This window comes from Podarcis erhardii (assembly GCF_964252035.2).
Source record: "Podarcis erhardii genome assembly, chromosome: 17".
NCBI lineage: Eukaryota > Metazoa > Chordata > Lepidosauria > Squamata > Lacertidae > Podarcis > Podarcis erhardii.
The window spans coordinates 1,185,478-1,202,924 of NC_138515.1; the positions used below are offsets into that span (position 1 = coordinate 1,185,478).

At 43.5% G+C, this 17,447-nt stretch overlaps 1 pseudogene across 4 annotated transcripts in view; it reads right to left on the reverse strand.

Moving 5' to 3' along the window:
• Positions 1-17,447, reverse strand: part of LOC309331997 (leucine-rich repeat neuronal protein 1 pseudogene) — a 45,008-nt pseudogene that overhangs the window by 16,999 nt on the left and 10,562 nt on the right. Inside the window, exon 2 of one of the 4 annotated variants that reach the window (XR_014161624.1) lies at positions 3,248-3,315. The exons of 2 other annotated variants lie outside the window; for them this stretch is intronic. The product of XR_014161624.1 is annotated as a leucine-rich repeat neuronal protein 1 pseudogene (transcript). Of the gene's footprint in view, positions 1-3,247; positions 3,316-13,831; positions 13,984-17,447 lie in introns of those variants that run through there. One more of the 4 variants, XR_014161626.1, reaches the window with a different exon arrangement.

Below are 17,447 nucleotides of genomic sequence, written 5' to 3' on the forward strand. Positions count from 1 at the left end.
TAAAGACCAGGCAGGCTTTCTCCCAGGCAGACATATGTTTGCAAATACTAGGAACATTATTGACGTTTTGGAACTTTTGCAAACAGATATAAATACAAAAGCAGTGTTAATTTTTATAGACGCGGAGAAGGCCTTTGACAATATTTCTTGGAAATTTATGAAGGGAAATTTGAATGAAATGGGAGTGGGACGGGGGTTTGAGAATGGGATTGACGCAATATATTCAGAACAAAAGGCTAAACTAATAGTTAACAATGTGGTTACAGAAGAGTTCAAAATTGAAAAAGGAACACGACAAGGCTGCCCGATTTCCCCTTTGTTATTTATTTCGGTTCTGGAGGTGCTCTTGAACTTGATCAGAGGGGACCGGTTGGTGGAAGGGATTCAGGTCGGAGCGAAACAATACAAATTGAAAGCTTTCGCAGATGACCTAGTTTTGACTCTGCAGGAGCCAGAATCTAGTACGAAAAGAGTATTACAACTGATACAGGATTTTGGTCGGGTGGCAGGATTTAAATTAAATAAACAGAAAACTAAAGTGTTGGGAAAAAATTTGACAGATATAGAGTCGGAACGGTTTCAGAGAGAAACAGAACTAACTATGGTTAAAAAAGTAAAATACCTAGGGGTAAACATAACAGCAAAAAACCTGAGTCTATTTAAGGATAATTATGAAAAATGTTGGTCTGAAATTAAGAGAGACTTGGATAGTTGGACAAAATTGAAGCTTTCTTTGTTAGGCCGAATTGCTGCTATCAAGATGAATGTATTGCCAAAAATGTTGTTTTTGTTTCAAACATTACAGATTGTGGACAAAACGGAGTGCTTCCGGAAGTGGCAGAAAGATATATCCAGATTTGTCTGGCAGGGCAAAAAGCCCAGAATTAAGTTTAAGATATTAACAGATGCGAAAGAAAGAGGGGGCTTTGCCCTGCCAGACTTAAAGTTGTACTATGAAGCCGCAGCTTTTTGCTGGCTAAAAGACTGGCTACTTCTCGAAGACACTGACGTGTTGGACTTGGAAGGTTTTAACAATGCTTTTGGTTGGCATGCATACTTATGGTATGATAAAGTTAAGATCAATAAGGCCTTTAAGAACCATATTGTCAGGAAAGCAGTGTTTAATGTCTGGACAAAATACAAAGACTTACTGGAAAATAAAACTCCAAGGTGGCTCTCACCTCTGGAGGCTAAGGCCCTAAAAAGACCCAATATGGAGGCCAAATGGCCAAAATATTGGGAAATATTAGAAAAAGATGGAGACAATTGGAAATTGCAGAGTTTAGAGAAAATGAAGGATAAGGTGCGAGACTGGTTACATTATGCTCAGATCAAAGAAGTTTTTAAAAATGATAAAAAGTTAGGGTTCCAGGTGGAGAAATCGAAGTTAGAAACTGAATTGTTAGAACCAAAGACTAAGGTATTATCTAGAATGTATAACTTGCTGTTAAAATGGAATACACAAGACGAAATGGTTAAATCGGCTATGATAAAATGGGCACAGGACATTGGGCATAACATTATGTTTGAGGACTGGGAAAGGTTGTGGACCACTGGGCTGAACTTCACCGCATGTAATGCTTTGAAGGAAAATGTAATGAAAATGATATATAGATGGTACATGACCCCAGTTAAACTTGCCAAAATATACCATTCGTCTGATAATAAATGTTGGAAATGTAAAGAAAATGAAGGAACATTCTTTCACCTCTGGTGGACATGCCCTAAGGTGAAGGTCTTCTGGGAAATGATATATAATGAGCTGAAAAAGGTATTTAAGTATACCTTCACTAAGAAACCAGAGGCCTTCCTTCTGGGTATTGTCGGCCAGAAGGTGTTAAAGAAGGACCGAACATTCTTTATGTATGCAACAACGGCAGCAAGGATACTCATCGCAAAAAACTGGAAAACTCAAGATCTACCCACACTGGAAGAGTGGCAGATGCAACTGATGGACTATATGCAACTGGCCGAGATGACTGGCAGAATCCGTGACCTGGGAGAAGAGAAGATGGAGGAAGACTGGGAGAAATTCAAGAAGTATCTACAAAAATATTGTAATTTGGTTGAATGTTAAGAAGGATGCTAGATTATAAAAAATTGGCCACCACTAAATTAGATTTGAAATTTGATGATAAGTGAGACTAAAGAAAATATAAAATTTTTTGGAAGAAGTGCTAGATCATATTTGAATGCGTGGACATGAGATTGTAAACAAGTTGATAATTTGTTTGGAAAAAACTTTTAACGATGTAAATGGGAGCGGGAGACGCGAGGGAGTCCAAAGAAGTGATGAAATTATGTCTGTGATAGAAGTAAGATTGTTTATTATTTGTGCATTTATATTTAAAAACTTTAATAAATATTTATATATAAAAAAAACAACAGTTTAAAAAAAAAGAAAAGAAAGAAAATGTGTGCAAATATCCGTAAAGAACTTCCTGCTGCTCTCTACACAAGATCCCATTCTGAGCCCCAAAGTCTATATTCCATTTCTTAACTCAGGTTTTCTAAGTAAATGGAATTTTAGGAGCTAACAACAACATCTGTGCACACGGCACTTTTGCAAAAATGGTCACAAAAGGGCAAGACCTGATGAAAACACAGACTATACAAGCCATTGGCTAAGGCATTGCAATGTCACAGCCATGAGAAGGTCCAAGTTGGTGTCAGTTGGGAAAAGATGGAGAGAGGTCAGCAGCAGAGGGAGGGGCTTCCATGGTGCTCTCATCCGTTGCAGTTCAAAGTGAGCATGTCCAGGGCAGTAACATTTCTGGTCCTCTCCTCCACCACTCTTAAAAGGTTAAATCTGACTTCCCTGCTAAGAGGTCTATCTGGGAGAATTCCTCTTTTGGTGTGCAATATGTGCCCTTTGTTGGGAAAGGGATCCGAATTTCAAACCAACTTTTCTGCAGTGTGTCACTGGCTGTAGCTCCTGGTTTGTTGCAGTTCAGCTGTGTCTGCTCCAAGCACATTCCCCATCCCTTTCTCTTTTTTTTTATTTGTCTTGGCCATAGGCTAAAAAGTAATGAATGCCAAAGTCAAAAGTGTGCAAGGAATGTATCTGTAGAAATGTATCTGTAACTCCATACATCAATCAGAGATCAAATCTGAGATGAATTATGTGTTTATACACCCCAAGTGCATTGCTGAAGCACATTGTCACTGCTGCAATCAATCACATTCATACTTAAGAAAATCCTTAAAAGCTTTTGCTGCTTGAAAACAAAGTCACACTCCTACTTACACGGTTGTCTCTTCCATTTAAGAGGAATTTGATCTGGCCCAAAGCAGGTAAATTCTTGTCTCTATAAACTGGATGACCGGATGCAAAAAAAGGAAGGGGGTCTCTAATAAGATGGAATTTTAGCAAGTGCAGCTTCTCTCTCTCTCTCTCTCTCTCTCTCTCTCTCTCTCTCTCTCCCACCCATAACAAGCTGCACCTACTGAAATGTCCTCTGCTTTACCACCCTTAGAAGGTACCAGAATCCAGGCCAAGTACATGCCATACATTTAAAGCACATTCTCTCCTCCCAAAGAATTATGGGAACTGTAGTTTGTTAAGGGTGCTGGGAACTGTAGTTCTGCAAGGGGTGCAAACTGCAGCTGCCAGGATTCTTTTGGGTTGGGTGCTTCTGATTTGTTTGCATAAATAGCAGATTAACAAAGGGATGCTCTTCCAAAGAGCCCTAGATTGTATCCAAAGAACCAGTCCTTAATTGGAGGAAGAAAAGGAGCAAGTCTTCTCAAGGAACGGGGACCTGATTGGACTTTGAAGTGGAAGGTCAGAGACTGGTGTGGTCAGCTGATGGGCTTCAGAAAGGAAGTTTAATGCCAGGTCCTTATTTTGTGAGACAGGGGTCCATCAGAGTTGATGGAAATGGATGGAGAGCTCTTCAGAAGCAGAAAGTACTGTAGAAGGGATAAGGAAAAGGCGGAGAAAGAGGGAAAGATGCAGCCTCTGGGGTATCCAAAAGGTTCCTAGCTAGCAAGATGAACAGTATCACCTCTTATGCCTGAGTCAGGCTCAGAAATTAACAAGTGTTATGAGTTGGTGGGGGTGGGATAGGCTGTATGCAGAGACTCTTCTAATTCCTGGATATAGCAAGTGTTAAAATCTAATTCAAATTGCTGAAACAGCCAGACAAGTCTCTTGGTAAGGGCCCTCTAAGTATGGGCCATTAAGGTAACAAAGGAAATGGCTCTGTGCCAGATAATTGGACCTCCCTCCCTCAACTCGCTGGTAGTTAGAGAATCAAAGGCCAGAGCTGGGAGCTCAGGTGTGTTTGAAGTAGAAGCTAGCAGGCTGCCGACTGGGCAGCTGGGAGACAGAGCTATGCCTGATTTCTGTTTGAAGCCAAGGCTGCAGCTCTGGGAGAAGCAAGACCCTTTTGGGGGGTTTAATGCTGTAAACCCCTCCATCGTAGGCTCAGATTGGATATATGTGTAAATAAACCATATATCCTAAAGACACCACAGTCTCTGCTGTTCCTCATTCCAAAAGAAACACCAATTCTGGGGAAGCTCCTGGACGCCCTGGAATCTCTCACCTCTCAGAGACAGGAGTAGTGATAGATAGTAAATCCTGTTTTACTGACAGTCAGTGGGTGTAAAAAGTTTTTTAATAGTGCCAGCTAGGAAGAGTTTGTCCAATTTTTTTGGTGTGTAATGGCTTCTGTAAAAATCTTATTCTGTTGTCCAGGGAATTTTATTTGTAAGCCTTTTAGATGTTTTGAAATGTATCGTAGTTTTAGTGTGATCATTTGTTGCTGTTTTTTTATTGTTTGTCTGCTCTGGGATCTCTTTTAAGATTGAAGAGTGCAGCAGAAATGCTTGCAGCTTAAACAAACGAGCAAATGGAATATACCTGGAATGTCTCTCACCTACAGTCTGCAGTGGCAGCCTCAAATGCTTAATTTGAGGGGCGATCTGTGCATGGGTAGGTACACCAGCACATTGCTTGAAATGGCTGATTAGTGTGCTTGTTTGTGAGCAAATTTACTTGCAGGTTAATAATAATAATAATAATAATAATAATAATAATAATAATTTATTTCTACCCCGCCCATCTGGCTGGAGCACTTCTCCAGGAATGGAACTGTTTGTAGATTCCCAACCATCATGTCATTATATGTGGCAAATTTGAGGGCAGAACCATTTTCTCTGGGAGGTCTCTGGAGATGAAAAATGTCATAGGTGAGCATAATACATCTATGAAGAAGCAGTTATGGCCATGAAATAAACCTGGTTTGGTACCCTGATCAGTGCCAATACAGCAGATGAGATGCAGATTATACCAGCTTTTCTTGGGTTGTTCTGGGACTAATCCCAAGGAAAACAGCTGGTGTAGATGCTGGCGCTTCTGTTCCTGCTTTGGGGACTTGAGGTGGTGAGCTGTATTCTCCCAAGCTTCCCCTCCTCGTCCCTGGGAGCAAAAATCAGTGACCGGCTCCTGAACCTGGGTGCTGTTGATCTGTCCCATCTGTGCAGGATGGGATTTTCTAGACAGTGGTGCTGGCAGCAAGAGGGCCTGTTGGGTAATTGGTGACCTAGATAAACCACTGTGTGGAACAGCTGGAGCCTGACAAGCCTTGCAGATCTCTGGGCGGGGGCACGGGGGGGGGGGAGAGTCGGGGGACAGAAGATGAGAAGACATGACCCTGTGGATCAGGGCACTTGGTGCGATATGTGAGGAGCAGGGCAGGATTTGTGGAGGGCAGGAGGAGAGAGCAAAGTAGAGGCATGGGTTTAGGATGCTGGGAGCAGTAAGTCATATCCCAGCAGGAAGGATGATGGATTGCCAAATTCAGACCCCATGAGAGAGCTTTTGTCCATCTAAGTTCAGTCGGGTGCCCTTCCTCAGACTACAGCTCCCATCAGTCCTGGCTCCTGGCTCTGCTGGGAGGGGAGCTGAGTGCCGCAAGTTAGCCACCTCTGTCTTGAGGGTTGCATAGAAGAGAGAACTTCACCAGGTGTGATTTTTCCCATCTTGGCACCACTAGGATAGGAGACGCCTGTTTATATTCACTCTCCTTTGCAATCCTTGAAGGTGGTACAGGAGCAACCAAAGCGATGGATTCTGCCTGAGGGATACTGCAGCCTGAATGCAGTCCCTTGAATCTCCCCACCCACAATCAGCTTCTGCTTGTTGTCTGCTCTGAAGGGCACAGCAATGCCGTCTCCTGCCCATATTCCCCTTGAATGACTGGACTACAAGCACAATAGGAAGATGGGGCAAGGACTGAGCAGAGTTAGGTGCCTCTGGCCAATCTCAGGCTTCTCTCTCCCTCTTAGGATTGCAAGATGAATGCTCATGGTCATGAATCAGAACTACTGCTCAATAAATACCATACACTGTCTAGCCACCATGTAACCTTTCTGCAAGCAAATCAGGATGAATGAACATAAGAAGAACCATCTGGATCAGGCCAATGGCTCTTCTAGTCCAGCAGCTGTTCTCCCAGTGTCCTCCCAGATGCTTACAGGGAAACCTCCAAGCAAGACCCAAGCACAAGAGCCCTCCCCTCTCTCCTGAGGTTCCCAGCATCTGGCATTCAGAAACAATGCAGACCCTCCTTTATTTCCCAGAGACAGTCCCAGATTTACAGAAGCCATCCTGGTTCCTGATTTGATCTTGGAATGTCCCACTTTCCTTAGGACATTCCTATTTTCATCAGAGACATGTTGGAGGGTATGGAGTTACGCGACCCCTGAGTTAAGGAGAGGAGTAACTAGACAACTTTTAGAAGACATTTGAAAGCAGCCCTGGCTAGGAAGCTTTTTAATGTTTAATGTTTTGTTATGGTTTCATATATGCTGGAAGCCGCTCAGAGTGGCTGGGGAAACCCAGTCAGAAGGGTGGGGGCATGATGATGATGACGACAACAACAACAACAACAACAACAACAACAACAACAACAACAACACTTCAATAGTATTTTCATTGGGGAAATGTTGGAGGGTATGGCATTGCAGAGCCAATTTTAGCCTTGTGCTCCAAGTCCAGCCACCCGGCTTCGAGGCCCCCAAAGTCTCCTCAGTCCTAGCCCAATGACCAAGCCACTGTGCCACACAAGTGCCTTCCACAAGGTGTACCACTAAGCAGAGGGCCAGCAGAAGCTGGGGGATTTTTGAGTCTCCTCATTCCCTGCCCCTCCTGCCCCCCTCTCCCCTGCAGCCGCAGAACTGGCGCCAGGCCTGGAAGGTACTGCGATTGAGGCATGTGAGGCAGAGCGTGAGCTCATTTGCACGAGGGCCGAGAGCAGCAACAGCAGCCAAATGCTGCCGTGAAGGGGAAGCTAAAAATAGAGATGTGTCAAAGAGAGAGGAGAGAGAGAGAAGTGGCGGGCGGGGCGGGGGCGGGGGGAGGTGGAGAGTAGAATTTGTGACTAGGACTGTGACTTTAAGAGGACTTGCATTAAGGGTGAGCAGCACTGGAAAACAGTGGATGGAAGTTGTCAGCGACTCAGAACAGGCATGACACACAGATCCTGGCCCTGTGTCCTCACCTGGGTGCTTCCCTTGTTCGAATTGTGGCAGTGGCAAGGTGCAGGGCGGGGCGGGGCGGTACATCTGTTCAGGATGGCTGCTTGCTGTCGCTGACAAGGCCTGTGATGAAGGCATGTTTCCCCCTCTGCCACTGATGCTCTTAATCCTGACCTCACATCCCTTCTTGTCCCCGGCTCTCTTGTTCAGAGCTGTCAGCTTTGCTGGAGAACATTGCTTTGTGGCTGGTCACTAAAGAAGAGCAGCTTTTCAAAAAAAGGTTTTTAATTTTTTTAAGGGAGATCTATATAGGGAAAGTGTAGTGCTGTGCAATGTTGAAATTCCCATGAGTTCTGCTCTGGCATTCCATGGGCAGAAGTACTCCCCCTTGGGACTCTACACAGGCTGCTAATGGGGTGCCCCCCAGATGGACCACAACTCCCATCAGCCCCAGGCAGCATGGCCAAGGGAACAGAGATGATGGGAGCTGTAGCCCAGCACAAATATCTGGATGGGACCCTGTTGGCTGCCCCTGAGTCACAGGGTGGGGAGATCCACACAAAGCTCTTTCAGGGTTGCAAATGTGCGTTCCACACACATTGCACAGAGCCATCTTCATGGAAGCCAAAAGCCGCTTAGTAAACCACAAGAACTGACTCTTGCCAGTTACAGTAAGCTCACAACGTATGCATTTAACTTGTGCACATTCAGCTTAACACATGTGGCAAATAATAATAATAATAATAATAATAATAATAATAATAATAATAATATGGAAAGGAGGTGGAGTTCCAGGAAAATGCCTTTGGCATTCCTGCCTGCCATTTAACCCAATGAGTTTTGACTATACCCGTGATTCCTGGAACATCGTTGTGGCTTCCTGTCCTACGACTGTTTGGTCCTTCTGCTCTCATGGATATTGTGTGTGTTTGTGTGATGGGCTTGCATGCTGTTTTAAAGATGACTTTTAGTTGGTGGAATGCTCTTGGGGCAACTAGTTCTGGGCTACGTGACCTAATAGTCTGACTCCTTGCAAGCCACATTGCCTGTGCCCAGCACTCAGCATGGTCAAATGTGTGTACACATAACATATTCTTTATTTCACATTCAAGTGCTTTGAGAACAGGCAAGTTGCCTCAGCTGCAGAAACAACTAACATCCCTCCCCCATGCCCTGCATTTTTTGTACAGTGGTACCTCGGTTTATGAACTTAATTCATTCCTGAAGTCTGTTCTTAAACCAAAACTGTTCTTAAACCAAGGCATGCTTTCCCTAATGAGGCCTCCCGCTGCTGGTGCCTTTCCACCATTCAGCTTCTGTTCTTAGACTGAGGTAAAGTTCGCAAACCAGGACACTATTTCCAATTTTGCGGAGTTTGTAAACTGAATCATTCTTAAACTGGACCGTTCTTAAACTGAGGTACCACTGTATCAGGTTGAGGTAGACTTAATAATTTGGCTTTGCAATCACAAAAAGTGACATTTTTGTAGTACAGTCATACCTCGGGTTGAATATGCTTCATGTTGAGCGCGTTCAAGTTGAGCTTTGCGGCAACCCGGAAGTAATGGAGCGCATTACTTCTGGGTTTTGCCGCTTGTGCATGCGCAGACGCTCAAAATGACGTCACGCGCATGCGCAGAAGCGGCGAAAAGCAACGTGCGTGTGCGCAGATGTGCTGTCGTTTGTTACGTTTGCTTCTGGATGCGAAGAGGGCTCCGGAATGGATCCTGTTCACATCTCGAGGTACCACTGTAACGGCATCTCATGAATGATGAATTTGGGCACTCAAACCACTTTTTGAGTTTGACATCCCTTTTACACCTCTGTTTAAGTACACTGCTTGTGAATATGGCCACTGGTGTTTAACAGGTAGAATGACGAAGGCTGGAGGAATTTTGACTTCTGCCAATTTGCAGACTGATCTGATCCACATCTCCTGGACTAATGTGTGATCAGTATGAATATATATTTCAGACACTGCTCTTCTCCAAATTTTGTGATGTAGTTCTTGGCTCAAAAAGCAAATAAAAGTTTTTTAAAAAGCATATATAAGTCTATGTTTTAAGATAAAATACATTTAGTAATGTGTATTTTGTGAGAAAGCATACATTTAAATACAGTTTTGGGGAGCATATTTCTTTAAAAGAGAAGATTGATACAAAAAGGGGATGAAGATTTATCAATGAACAAATGTGAAGTACTGGAAATGGACTGGATCTAGACTTATTCATTTTTTCCTGAGTAGAATGTGATCCAGAACTGGATTGAGGCTCGATTTAAAGTGGTTCACACAAGAACTGCCATGACAATCTTCGGGAGAGAAAAGAGAGAGGAGACAGATAGACAGACAGACAGAGGAAGATCTTACAGAAATTAAAGTGGGTCATACATTGGAAGTTTGACTTAAAAGTCAGTCTTCGATCTGGAAAAGTCAAAGGCTGATGAGTCTGAGGACTAATCAGATTGAAGTGATTTTGAATGTGTGCCTAGGCTGATGGTTTCCAGAGGTACACAATCAGTGCTGTGTGCTACATGCAGAATTGCAACTGACATGAAGATAAGGGAAAGTTCACCTAGCATTCAATTTTTAAAAACAGTTTTGCTGAAATTTTAAATGATTTTTCAAGTTGGCACTAAAGAGCTTCAAAAGACAACTGCTGGTATGTTTTACTTTGGTATTGTTAAAAACCAGAAGGAAAACTTTTAAAAAGCAAATACGATTCAAAAATTACACCAATAAATAAGGCAATATTTTTGGCCAAAAATAAATAAATTCAAAACTGCACTATAACATATTTAGCCATGAATACTTAGCTTTTCAAAAACTATATAGCTGAAAAATACAAATTAAAATATCAGGGGTTTTTTTTTTTTTTTAAAAAAAACTCCATACATCTAAAATGATCCTGACCAGAAACATAACAGTGAAAGTGCACCAAGGTATATGGGTTCACCCACCTGTTGCCTCGTTGCACATATCTAAGCCACACCTCTTAAGAAAGAGAAAGAAAGAGAGAGAGAGAGAGAGAGAGAGAGAGCGCACTTGATCAGGGATGAGGCACTGGTGGGTCCCTCCAGAGGCTTCTAGACTACAGCTTCCACCATTCCTGACCATTGATCATGCTTGCTGGGGCCGATGGGAGTTAAGAGTACAACAACATCTGGGAAACACATGTTGCTCATCTCTGCACTAAAGCAATCTAACCTTTAGAGATGGTGATAAAGGCTCCATTCTCTTGACAGCAATGAAAAGAAAGTCTGCCTTCTGCAGTCTGAGAAAAGACAGAGGAAGCACATGGGACACTCCAATGATGCTGTGTCTCATTTCCCATAGGAAGTGAATGAAGACACATACACACCCGGCTCTGGCTTGGGACTAGTGTGTGAATGGTCTTCTGGGGCACTTCCTTGGCAGATTTATTCCCTGCATGGAAGTGTGCCTGTAAACTGTAACCTTCAACAGCCTCTGATCCGCAGATTTTTAATGGCTGCACAAATGGTCCAGATTGCAAGGGTCACAAAGCACAGGCTCAGTTTGAGCAGCAGATGCAACATGACAACCCACTGTTTGGCTTGCCTTTTGTTGTTTGGTAATTGCCTGCCATTATAAGAAAAAATGGCCTGTGGTGACTGGGGTGAGCAGGCACAACTCCTGCAGAAGAGCTTTGGCAGCTGCAGTTTGTGCTAGCCTTGGCAGAGCAAGCTGCACCTGCCCAACCGCTTCCTACCAAGAAAAAGCATCACCTGCTGTGTCAGCCTGCTGCTGCTCAAGCCTTAGCAATAAAGAAGGAAAACAAAAGAGGGGAAATCCCTGGATCTGATGCAACTGAACTGCCCCTCCGTTTGCCATAGCCTGGTAGGGGAAGGGACATTTTTTGGCTTCGATCTAAAGTAGGTTTGCCAGCCTCTCTGATTCCTACACCTGTGGCTTTAACAATAGCATGATCGGCAAACATTAGCAGGGGATAAGGTTTGTCTCACGGCCTGCTCTGCAGGGGCACTTGTGAAAGCAAAAAAACAAACAAAGCCTAGATGATTCCAAAGGAACCATATATTTCCTGTGGACTCTCTCAAAGGCAGCTGATCCTGTTAATTTAGTTCACAAAATCACAGAATTGTAGAGTTGGAAGTGACCCCCAGGGGTCATCTAGTCCCTCTCCCTGCAGTGCAGGAATCTCAATTAAAGTATCCATGACAGATGGCCACCCAACCTCTGCTGTAAAACCTCCAAGGAAAGAGAGCCCCCCACTATCAAATAGCTCTTACTGTCAGAAAGTTCTTCCTGATGTTTAGTCTGAAACTCCTTTATTGCAGCTTGAAGCCACTATTTGAGTCCTAGCCTCCAGAGCAGGAGAAAACAAGCTTTCTCCATTTTTTATGTGAAAACCCATTAGATGTTTGAAGATGGTTATCACTGGACCATAAAGAAGGCTAATCGCCAAAGAATTGATGCTTTTGAATTATGGTGCTGGAGGAGACTTTTGAGAGTCCCATGGACTGCAAGAAGATCAAATGTATCCATTCTTAAGGAAGTCAGCCCTGAGTGCTCACTGGAAGGACAGATCCTGAAGCTGAGGCTCCAATACTTTGGCCACCTCAGGAGAAGAGAATACTCCCTGGAAAAGACCCTGATGTTGGGAAAGATTGAGGGCACAAGGAGAAGGGGATGACAGATGGTCAGACAGTGTTCTCAAAGCTACCAGCATGGGTTTGACCAAACTGCGGGAGGCAGTGGAAGACAGGAGTGCCTGGCGTGCTCTGGTCCAGGGGGTCACGAAGAGTCGGACACGACTAAATGACTAAACAGCAACAACAATCATATCTCCTCTCAGTCTCCTCTTTTCCAGGCTAAACATACCCAACTCCTTCTACTGTTCCTCATAAGGCTTGGTTTTTTTGACCCTTGATCATCTTGGTCTCCCTCCTCTGCACACCTTCCAGCTTGGCAACATCCTTCTTAAATTGTGATGCCCAAAACTGGACAAAGGACTCCAGATGTGTCTGACCAAGGCAGAATAGAGTGGTACTATGACTTCCCTTGATCAGGACGCTAGACTTCTGTTCAGGTGTGCCGACTTGCCTCTGCAGTTGAGGGGACCTGCGCTGTGTGACATGAGCACTCTGTGCGATATGCAGATGTCACATCTGCATGCTGTGAGATGTGCTGGCCTGTCACATGCAAAAAAAAAAAAAAGTCACAACAGGAATCCTGGATTATTCTCAGTGGTTCCCAATTGGTGGTCTGCAGCCCCCAGGAAGTCTGTGTAACCCATGCAGGGGGTCCATAGCACTGTTTGCATAACACAAACTACCATAGAGATATCGTTTTTTTTTTCAAAAGTAGGGTGTCCATGGCTTGGCTTTAAAAACAGGGGGATCTGCAGCCCTTAGCTTAGTGGGACCCACTGCTCTCGAAGACTAAATTTTAGCAGGTAAGGGCATGCAGCAATGAGAAACTGTGTGTGTATGTGTGTTGAGCAGGGGGTTAGACCCGCAGCCACAACTAACAAAGGCAAGGTTGCTTTCATTTTGATTTACGCCCTTCTAGTTTTCTCAAACATCAATGTGACATGCAGAACATTTTAAGCTAAGTTCTTCCTATCACTTCCTCTCTGCACTCAGAAACTCTCCGCCTGCTAAACTGCTGCATGTCAGGCTGTCACTGCAAATACAAGAGCATGACCCTTTTCTTTATTTATTTTAATGAAAAAGGCAACTTTACCAATTATGAGATACATGCTCCACTCTCCTTTGCATTTGATTACTGCAGTGACGGAGAAGCAGGATTATATATATATATTTTTAACCAGCAAGCCGCATTGTAAGGCGCTGACAGGGAAGTTGGGACTATTTTCTTACAAAGTCTGTCTGCCACACGGAAGCTGAATGTGAGGACATCCCCGTCCCCTAGGACTATATGGATGCTGAAGAAGAGTTATTTGGGGCAAGTATAAGAGAGGGAACTCAAGGAATTGCAAGTGGCAGAGAGCCAGAGCTGGCAACATGGTGGTGACCCCCCCCCCCGGGTCAGCCCTGTCATGAAGAAGGGCATTTTGGCACCTGAAGCAAACCACAAAATGGTGCCCTGCCACCAGAGAAGAAGGGGTGAGTGAAGATCCACACTTGTCTAACATGGATGGGGCACCATTTGTCCCCTGCACGAGCCCCTGGAGAGCTGCTACCAGTCACTAATGAGCTTAGATAGACCTAATGGTCTGAACCAGTCTAAGGCAGCTTCCCATGTTTCTATGTTCCTTGGTCTGAGGACTACTTGTCTCATGTAATCGTTCCCAGCTGCAAAGACGCTGGCGCATCCAGTACCTGCCTGTTTGCTTTGTTCAAGGATGGGGTACCTGTGGCCTTCAAGATGCTGTCGAACTCCCATCAGCCCCAGCCAGCATGGCCAATGGCTAGGGATGATGGGTGTCACAGTCCATCAATCTCTGGAGGGCCACAGGTGCCCCATCCCTGGAAATCTTGCTCCAAATGCTCTCACCACTGGAGATAAGCAGATGCAGACTCTAGATAAGGCCTTTTCTTAGCATGCCTAAATTTCTGGAACATCATCTGCAGAGCCATCCACACCAGACATTTAAAGCACACTTACAGTGGCTGGGTTCCCTCAAAGAATCGTGGAAACTGGTTTACCCCTCACATAGCTACAATTCACAGCACCCATAACAAACTACAGCCCCCAGAATTCTCTTGGGGGGGTAGCCATGTACTTAAAATGTATGATGTCAAGGTTTTCTTAGCACCTAGATGAATTGTCAGAGGAAGACTATTTTATTTGCTCTGTCCTTTGTTTAATGGGTTTTTTTATTTACTGTTTTGCTGCTGCCTCATTTAGTATTTGTTGTCCCCCCGCCCCGGCAGTTTTACTTAGAATTAAAGGTAGGCAACGCAGACATGCTGAACTGAGAAGCACTTGCACATGCCTTTTAAAGGTTTGCCACATGGCAACAGTGATTCCACTGTGGTCACAGCCCCTGGCCATGCTGTCCCCCAGTGGCTTGGAAATTTGGGAAATCTTGTACAGTAGTTGCTACTCAGTAAGGTTTTGAGTGACTCCTTTGCTCCTGCGGATTTCAATTAGTGTGCGTGAGGCTTTGGATTGCTGGTTTACCCACTTGCTCTCTCCCACAGGCCCAAATATGAATCCTGACCGAGTGGTTCACTGTAAGTCTCTACAGCAAAGCTTTAGAACTGATCCCAGGGCACTTTGTTCAGCCTTCTTTGGAATCCCTGCAACTGGTTCCTTTGGGGCCCCAGCGATCCTCTCACCCAGGTCTACATTTGGGTCTGTGGGACAGAACATGCGCAAACATAGCTTTTCTTACTCTTTTTTTTATATAAGATATTTATTAAAGTTTTCAAAGGTAATACATTGTGAAACAAAAAGGAAAGAAAAAAACAAAAACACAAAAACACAAAAACACAAAAATAAAAGCAAATTAAAAACACATAGAGTTTCCATTTACTTGTTTTCTTTTAACTTATCTTCCAGACCTCCTCATACCTCCCTTTCTTATATTCCAATTCAATTTGTTTGTTTAGCAAATCCTCACCACTAATTCTTTAAATTATTTCAACCCCCCCTTTTTTTTCATATCTCTTACATAGCTTTTCTTACTCTTCATTAGGGTCATTTCTTGGGCCAAGGTTGAGAGCCCAGCTTAATGGACAGACTATTAATTCTGGGACTATTGTGTTGCAAGTATTGGGATGGAACTGCTCTCTCTCTGCCCCACAACACACAAACACAGCATATTGACGCTTGCTCTCATTTCCCCTCCTTGTCTTTGACAGTTTGGTGCTGGAGGCTTATGAATATTAATTGGGCCTCTTGAATAATTGATCCCCACACCCATCAATCCCGAACTTGAACTGACCCTCTTTGTACACACTCACATGCACAGCACATAATGCCAGGAGGGACCTGGCTCCGGAGTGTGTTGGCGCAGGGGCTCACATAGTTGGGGGGGGGGCGCACTTGTGACTGCCCACTGATGATTGTGCATTGTGGTTATTTGCATGTGTTTGCAGCGGCTGCGCTGGCAGGTAACTAGATGCAGAGAAGAACCAGGCTCCTTGTCAAATGGATCTACGAAAGCAGGGATTTTGGCAGGTGCAGCTGCTCATCCCAAAGGGGAGGAGAAAAAAACCAAAACCTGCCAACATTCTCTCATCCAAGGTACAGGAGCACTGCCTTCATTTGGACCTGTCCACTTTTTATACGATAAAACAACATAATCATAATGTTACATTAAGCCATTTGAACAAGCCCCAGAACCAATATCTGACTGAACTAAGTCAGAGAGAGAGAGAGATAAAATCTTTCATCTGTTTTTCCCTTGTGTCTATTTTTAGATTGTAAGCCCCTTGGGGATCTGACTCCCCCACTGTTTTCTTTTTGTTTTTTGCAAAACAAACAAATGCACTGTACATCTCTCCCTCAAGAACCCCAGATAGTTAGGCTGCTTCCATACCCTCCAACATTTCTCATAGTGATTCCCTATTTATTATTATTAATAATAATAATAATAATAATAATAATAATAATAATAATACTTTTATTATTTATAGTCCACCCATCTAACTGGGCTGCCCCAGCCACTTGGGGGGCTTCCAACATATATAAAAACATAATAAAACATTAAACATGACACAAAACAGGGCTGCCTTCAGATGTCTTCTGTGGTTTAACTTTTATGTTGCCATGATATAGCATGATATAGCAAGATAGCCAGACTGACAAAACAAAGCTATGGTTTGTTTTAAGCAGAATTTGTTCAACAAACCATGAGTCACCTCACAGAAGAGCAAACAAGCCATGGTGTGTTTCTGCAAAGCTCGGTTTGTTTTTCCCTTATGCCTCTATAGTTTGGTGAGCATCTGGGATGGGGTGATCAAACAAACTGTAGTCAAGCAAAGCTGTTGGGTTCAGGCATAATGCCAACCCATAGTTCAAAGAAGCCATAGTTTGGTTGGCCAATTGGTGTCAAAGAAGGACAGAACTTGTTTTATGTATGCGACAACAGCAGCAAGAATAATCATTGCAAAATATTGGAAGACACAAGATCTACCCACTCTGGAAGAATGGCAGATGAAGATGATGGACTATATGGGACTGGCAGAAATGACTGGCAGAATCCGAGACCAGGGAAAAGAGTCGGCAGAAGAAGATTGGAAGAAGTTTAAAGACTATTTACAGAAATATTGCAAAATTAATGAATATTAGAATGATGTTGGCCAGAAATTAAGGGGTTTCCAGCTGTAATGCTTAAGAGATATGAAAAATAAGGTTTAGAAATAAGTAAAAACTTATGGGGAGAATTTGCGGAATTAACAATTTGAATTGGAATACAAGAAAGGGAGGTATGAGGAGGTCTGGAAAATAAGTTAAGAGAAAATAAGTAATGGAAATTTTATGTGTTTTTCTTTTAATTGTTTTTGTATCTTTGTATTTTTGTTATTTTTTCTTTTTTATTATATATTGTACTATTTCTTGAAAACTTTAATAAATATTCTTTAAAAAACAACAACAAAGAAGCCATAGTTTGTAAGTCAACAACAAACCATAGTTTCACATCATAATTTGTGCTGGAAACGTGCCACGGTTAGTTTGCTGAACTGGTTTCAGACATTCAAACAAGCCACACTTTGGCTAAACAAACCATGGCTTAGTTTTATGTGCAAACCAAACCTGTATAGAATCATAGAATCATAGAGTTGGAAGAGACCACAATGGCCATCGAGTCCAACCCCCTGCCAAGCAGGAAACACCATCAGAGCACTCCTGACATATGGTTGTCAAGCCTCTGCTTAAAGACCTCCAAAGAAGGAGACTCCACCATACTCCTTGGCAGCAAATTCCACTGTCGAACAGCTCTTACTGTCAGGAAGTTCTTCCTAATGTTTAGGTGGAATCTTTTTTCTTGTAGTTTGGAACCATTGCTCTG